Source organism: Vidua chalybeata, chromosome 14 (genome assembly GCF_026979565.1).
Source record: "Vidua chalybeata isolate OUT-0048 chromosome 14, bVidCha1 merged haplotype, whole genome shotgun sequence".
Lineage (NCBI taxonomy): Eukaryota > Metazoa > Chordata > Aves > Passeriformes > Viduidae > Vidua > Vidua chalybeata.
The window spans coordinates 4,718,062-4,724,683 of record NC_071543.1 but is presented as its reverse complement, the minus strand read 5'-3'; the positions used below and the strand labels follow the sequence as shown (position 1 = coordinate 4,724,683).

Genomic DNA, 6,622 nt, shown 5'->3' with positions numbered 1-6,622 from the left:
ACCCAAGGCTGTCAAGGTACCAAGTCTCACCACAAACACACGGACGTACGGTGCCATCCACTGCATGGGAACACACAGTTCCCCACATCTCGTAGGGACACACATTGCCTCTGAACCCGCAGGAAAACAGTGTCCCCGACCCTACGGGAGCACGGAATGCCCCCCACCCCACAGGAACATGCACTGTGCCCCGCCTAAGGGAGCACACACACAGCGCCCCCGGTCCCATGGAGCACACACAGTGTCCCCAGCCCATGGAACACGCACGGCCTCGACCCCACAGGGGCACGCAGTGTCCCCACGGGGCACACAGTGTCCCCACGGGGGCACGCACTGTCCCCACGGGGCAGTCCCCACGCCCCGCGCGGTCCCGCCGGGCCCGTGCGCGTTCCCGGCGCCGCTGCCGCGGCCTCACCTGCGGCGGGGCGGGGCCAAGCGGGAGGGGCGGGGCCGCGCGCTCTCCCTGGCCCCGCCCCGCGCGTGCCGCCGCCGCCGCCGTGTCCCCGCGCCTCCAAGATGCCCGGGCAGCGGCGGGGAGGCTCCCGCGGGCCGCCGGTACGTACCGGCGGCACCGGGGCGGGCGGGCGCGCTGGGGCGGGCCGGGGGGGCTCCCGCGGGCCGCCGGTACGTACCGGCATCGGGGCGGGAGGACGCACCGAGTCGGGGAGGGAATGCCGCGACCCTATGGTAGGTACCGGGGCGGGAGGAAGCACCGAACCGGCCGTCGGGGCCCTGGCGCGGCCCTTCCCGCTGATTTGCAGCAAGTGCCGGGGCGGGGGACTGCCGCCCTTCCCGGGAGCCGTTGCAGGCTCCCCCCGCTCCCAATCGCCTCTCCCCGTCACCGAGTGCGTCTGCCAGCCCGCTCCGGCACCTTCCGCCGCTTGGCGGGGAGACCCAGGTGGCCTGTCCCCGCGCGGCGCTTCACGCGGCCTTCCCGTAGCCCCGGTTCGCCGAGAGCCGTCCCGCTGGGGAGCGGCGGTGCGTTACGGGCGGAGCGGATACGAACTCGGCGGCTCCCGGCTCCCCGCCCGTGGCTTTAGGGATCCCGCGCCCACCTCCTCATACCCCCGCCTTCCCCCTCGCCCCGGTGGAGAGTGTCGTCTCCCTCTCGCCGCCCAGCCCCGTGCCCGCACTCCAGCTCCCGGCAGTTTGTGGTGCCGGGCTGTCGTCGCTGTTACAGAGACGGTGCGGGGCCGGTGCTGCCCTGATCCTCCTGGGCCCCCCCGCACCCCTTCCCCCAGCGCGCCTGGAATCTGCTGAACTCCAGGGCCATGGAAGTTAATCGGTAGCGGGCTCCGTGACCGGCGCTTCGGAAGCCGCAGAGGAGAGACACGGCCACGTGTGGGAGGTCTGCCAGCGCTGCCCCCTGGGACACCGGGGGTCGGGAGACATTTCCGGGGTACTGCCCGCACTTTGGGGTGTCACTGCTGAGCTGGCAGCGGAGTGTGTTTGCTTGCGTCGAGGATCTGTGCAGCTGCTGGAAGACGCGCCCAAGTGACACCTCGTTCTCGCGCTTTATTTTCCTGTTTTGCCTCAAAAAACATCCCAACCGCAGGTTTATTGCCCCTGTGTGCACAGCTGGCGAGGGCTGGAGCGCGGTGAAGGTCCGTTCTGCCCAGCGGTCTGCGGAGTTTCCGGCGAGGGCAGATGGCTCTGCTTGCTCCGTCATTCCCTCAAGTCCGGACACGCCGGCGTTAATGGCTCCTGCCCTTCCTGGCTGCCGCCCAGGTCTCCCCAGCCAGCCCGGAGGTTTCGGCTCGGCTTTTGTTGTCGGAAGGCGGCTTTAAGGAGACCGGCTCTGCCGGAGGAGCTGCCGCAGCCGGGTGGGAGCTGGCAGCAGTGCCTGGCGGAGCACAGGGCACTATTGGCTCCCAGGTGGCACGGGGGCATCATCGGGCAGTGTCGGGCAAATCTGAGAGGTGCCACCGACCTGCCGGGGGGGCGTTGAGTGTAGGCTCGAGGTGCTCTTAGACCCTTCTGCAGTGCCCTTCCGTCCTGTACCCCGGCTGCAGCGGGCGGTGACCCCCGGTCTGTGCTGGAGGGGCTGTGCAGAGCTGCCCCCGCTCCTCCGGGTGTCAGGGGCTCTGTGCTGAGCTTGTCTCTGCTGCATTTCGCCGTCGAGGAGTACACTCGAGGCTTGGCTTGTGCCCCTGACCAAGGGGTAGTAAAACCGGCCACAGTATGGAGTGAGGGAAGGAGGGAGGCTGGCCCAGGCAGCAGTGCTGGAATACCCTCGCACCGAGGGGTTGTTCCCTGAGGACGCTCCTGGGAAAAGACAGTAAGTGCAATAGCACTACAAGCAGGAAGGATGAATTGATGCCAACGACAGCAGCAGCTGTCTCAGTTCAGGCAGGTGGCTACAGAGCCCTGGACGTGCCGGCTGCTGTGCTCTGAGCTGGGTCTGTGCCCTGTGCAGCCTTCCATGGCGTCTGGGAGGCCGTGCCTGTGCACAGCCCACATCCTGCCTGGTTTGGAAGTGCTGCTTTGCAAAAGAAATGGAGCTGCAGTGGGTGATAAATCCCTGCCTTGCAAAGCGTGCACCGGCTGAGCTGTGCTGGCCTCTGAGGTACAGGGGTTTGTGTCGGTGTGTGTGCCTGTTTGTGAGCAGAGTGGGGTTGGCCCTGGGACCATGTGAGATTGATAAATAACTTACTTTTAAAGCCAGGATTATGTTGTCTCCTGCTCCATCCCCTCTAGGGATGGATAGGTGTTTCCAAACCCACGTTGCGACTCCCCTGGGCTCTCTGTGGGTTCCTGAGCTGTCAGTTGTGGCTTCTATAGTGTGGAGGGGTGCCTTGAGCCTTTTAGCTCTTGGGTCAACCCCTGGCTTTAGGGCATTGGAGCATCCTGAAGGCTGGTCACTGGAGGGACCAAGTCTGTCCCATCAGAGATGCTGGAACCAGAACTGTCTCTGCAGGCTGCGCAGCTGGTTCATTAAAGGAAGCTGATGAGCAGTGTGATTATTTTGTTCCTATGGAAGGAGTTGCTGCTGCTGAGTACAAACACCTTCTGTAACAAACCCTCCTTAGCCTGCTCGGAACCCCTCTGAGGCTGGTGCTCCCCTCATTGTGAGGGGAGGGTGGCTGCTCCCCTGAGCTCCCTTCTGGAGAGCGACAAAAGCCTTGGAGAGGCTGTAGCCTGTGTTGCTGCTTTCCCTTGTTTTTAGTGTTCTTTGCCTGGAAAGCGAGTGTGTGTTGCAGCCTAATGAGTGCCATCATCTTGTGTGAACGGGCAGCCCTGGCAGCCCCTCTGACCAGCGAGCACCCTCGTGGGGATGCTGCTGCTTCCAACACCATTGCTCACTACTGTGAAGCCTGGGTCCCAAAAATGCCAGGGCAAGGAGGTCACCAGCGGGAAAATGGTGTGTCTGTGTGACTCTGAAAGGCGCCTTGTGCTGTGCGAGGGCGGAGGGCTCCAGTGGCATGCAGGGAACGTCTCACCCCTCGGACCCTGGGCGCCTGCATGTGTTCCTACACAGCCCTGGAAACGTTGGGTTGGACCTTCGTGCCAGCGGCCCTGGACATGCCTCGGGTGCAGGGAGGGGCACGGTGCTGAGCCCAGAGCTTGTGGCTGTGTCATCCTTGGGAGAATGTGGGGCAGAGCTAGGCATGCTGCAGCTTTTGAGGTGCCAGTGGTGGGGCCCTGCCAGCATCGGCAGGATGTGGGGGCTTCAGTATCTGCCCTTTCCCTGTCTTTGTCCCAGCCCCTGGCCCAGGGAGCACGGCCAGTGACAGACTGCCCTTTTTGTGCCTCTGGATGTGCTGCACTTTCTCAGGAAACAGCCAATTGTGATCGCTGGCAGTCCATCACTCTGCCTTGCTCTGGCTCCCTGCCCTGGGACCAGGTGGGTCCTGTGGCCAGGGTGGGGACACCCTTGCCCTTGTTTTCTGGGGTTGCCAGCTCACTGCTGTGGGGAAGGCAGCCCCCAGTAATGCCTTTTACCACAGCAAGGACAGGAGTGGGTTGCTGGCCCCTAGACCTGCTCCAGTGTGGGAATGGGACTGGGTGACAAAAATCTGGGATGCTGGTCGGGGGGTCAGGCTGGACCACTTTTTATCTTCTTTTCATGCAGTCTCAGCTCTGTGGTGCCAGTCAGCCTTCATGCAGCTCACTGATCCCCATGTCACTGTGGGCTTGGCTTCCTCCCCCAGCAAACAAACCTGAAGTGCCCTGAGTGCCAGGAGGGCAGGGGATGTCTCTCTGCTGGGGGAGTTCCCTGTGTTTCAGTGCTGCTGTCATCCCTCTCATGGAATCATAGAATAGGCTAAGTTGGAAGGGACCCATGAGGATCAGTAAGTCCAATTCCTGGCCCTGCACAGACACCCCAAGAATCTCAACATCTGCCTGGAAGCATTGTCCAAGTGCTTTATGAGCTCTGGCAGCCTTGGGGTCATCACCACTTCCCTGGGCGGCCTGTCCCAGTTTCAGTCACCTGCTGGGTGAAAAAACATTTCCTGATGTCCAACCTAAATATCATGTCCCTGTCCCCCTTTCCCTCTCCCTAAATGATGTCCCTTTCTTCTGTGCGTGTTTGCTCATAGGGGCTGTCCCAAATGTCCCCTGGTGCTACACCAGTGACTGCTCCCGGAGCTCAAGACTGGGGAGGGGACACTGCACCACTGCAGGTGCCATCAGGTCCCTCCTTGCCCAGGTGTGTGGGAAAGCCCGGTGTGTTCTGTGTCTGCTGCCACCTCAGCCAAGGCTGCCCTGGCACAGTCCAGGAGCATTTTGGACTGTGCTGAATTGGGGGAGTCTCTTAAAGTGGAAAGGCTTGTCGTGATTCTGATGGAAACTGTTTATTGTTGAAGGGGAGGCTGGCTGGGAGGGCCCAGTGAGGAGCTGCTGCCGGAGCCCAACGCTGCCGCCAGGTCTTCCCAGCTGGGTGGTGGCATCTGGTTTGCTTCCTTTTGGGCATTTCCCATGGGATTTCTGCCCTTGGACAGGAAAAGGGTGCGAGTGGGATCCAGCTGGAATGGAATCTCAACCAGAGCAGCCTGTGAATGAATGGGGACGCTGCTGTCACTGTGTGGGTTAAACAGCTTCCGAGTTTTTTACTCTCAGTAGAGTGACTGAAGGGAAACAGAGGAGAGGGAGAGAACGGGAGCGTTGTGGGTTTTTTTGGGTTTTTTTTTTTGTTTGTTTGTTTGTTTGTTTGTCTGTTTGAAAGAGTTGGAGTTTTTGATTTTTCTGGGATTTTTTTACAGATGTTGCAGTTGGATGCTGCAAGCTCTCAGGTCTCAAAACTGTATTTTATAAATCTCACTGTCTGGTGATGCTGCTAGAGAAGGAGAAGCCAGTGTGAGAAATAATGGAAACTTGCTGCATCACTGAGACTCTTGAGGGCAGATCCGAGGGACTCGTGCTGCATCCATGCAGGAACACATACAGCAGGTCTGTATGCCAGCTGTGTCAGGGATCCCCCAGCTTTACACACTTTCCGTGGGATTCCAAAATGAAAGGGCTCCGTGCCTCTGCGGAATGTCGTTATTGTTTATAACTGAGATTTGTGTCTCAGAGAGAAATTAATTGCTCAGTCTATTTCTTGTTTTGCAGATGCAGGAAATTGACTACACAAACCCAGTTTTGAGTTGGTTGACTGAAGGGGAAAAATTGTATTCAGGCAGGAGGCAGAGGCCTGGCTGGAATGGGGTTCTGTGGGGGCACAGGGGAGGTGACAATGTGCCAGCTGCCCAAGGTGCAGCCTGCAGCATCCTCTGACAGCACAGCAGCAATACTGAGGAATAAATTAGCTTTCTTTTTCAAAGAGACACAGAGCAGCTTAAATGCATTTTGTGGGTGATCCTCAAAGAACCCCACAAACCTGGTTGTATAACAGGACTGAATGCAGTGAGGCAGGGAAGGATGGTCTCAAGGATGGTCAATAACCCCAGCCGAGCTGGGCTGGAGCAGGAGCACCGGCCTTTGAGCTCAGGGTATGGGGCTGTGAGCAGCTGCTCTCATTCACTGCCCCCTGGGCCTCCTGGGGGGAAGAATGTGGGGGGGTTTTGAGCTACAGGGTGACCTGGCTCAACACTTCTCTAAGCAGCAGGCTGGGGTTTTGGCTGGATGCAGTCCTGGCTCAGGCTGCCACCCGCACTGTTGTGCTGATGCTGGGACCCAGCATGACACTGTGATGCTGGCACTGCTGGCTGTGGTGCTGCTCAGTGCTCCAGCACTTGGATGAGGCAGACCAGGGCCTGCCACACTGAATATATATCTATACATATAACGCTATTCATTTTTTAAAGGTGGAATTTTTTTAAACTCTTTTGCTCCCATCAGTACTTTCCCAAGCCTCTGGCCACCATTGTGGTCAGTCCTGGAGTGACCCTGCAGAGTGCTGTGCTCCCTCCAGCACCTCAGGAGTTTGTGTCCACTTGTCATTCCTCAGCAGCTGTGTTCTTTGCCTGTCTGTGGAGCCACATCCATTTCCCATGGGGAATCAGGAGTGTCAGGTGCTCTTGGAGGAACCTGGTATGTCAAACCCGCAGGGAGGCTCTGGAATCGTCTGTGATCATTACAAATGCAGAATTCGGAACGCTTTGGGTTCCTTTCAGATCATTAAAGAACTTATCAGTGTGTGAGAACAGGTATTTTCTGTGCCCTGCCTCTTGTTGCCAGG

General features: G+C 59.3%; 1 protein-coding gene across 3 annotated transcripts in view; it reads left to right on the top strand.

The window, feature by feature from the left end:
- The first annotated feature begins 487 nt into the window (after nucleotides 1-487).
- Nucleotides 488-6,622, top strand: part of MID2 (midline 2) — a 69,539-nt gene continuing 63,404 nt past the window's right edge. For 2 of the 3 annotated variants that reach the window (XM_053955397.1, XM_053955399.1), the window contains exon 1: nucleotides 606-687. The gene's annotated coding sequence lies outside the window, so the exon portion shown is untranslated. Of the gene's footprint in view, nucleotides 556-605; nucleotides 688-6,622 lie in introns of those variants that run through there. The other variant, XM_053955398.1, reaches the window with a different exon arrangement.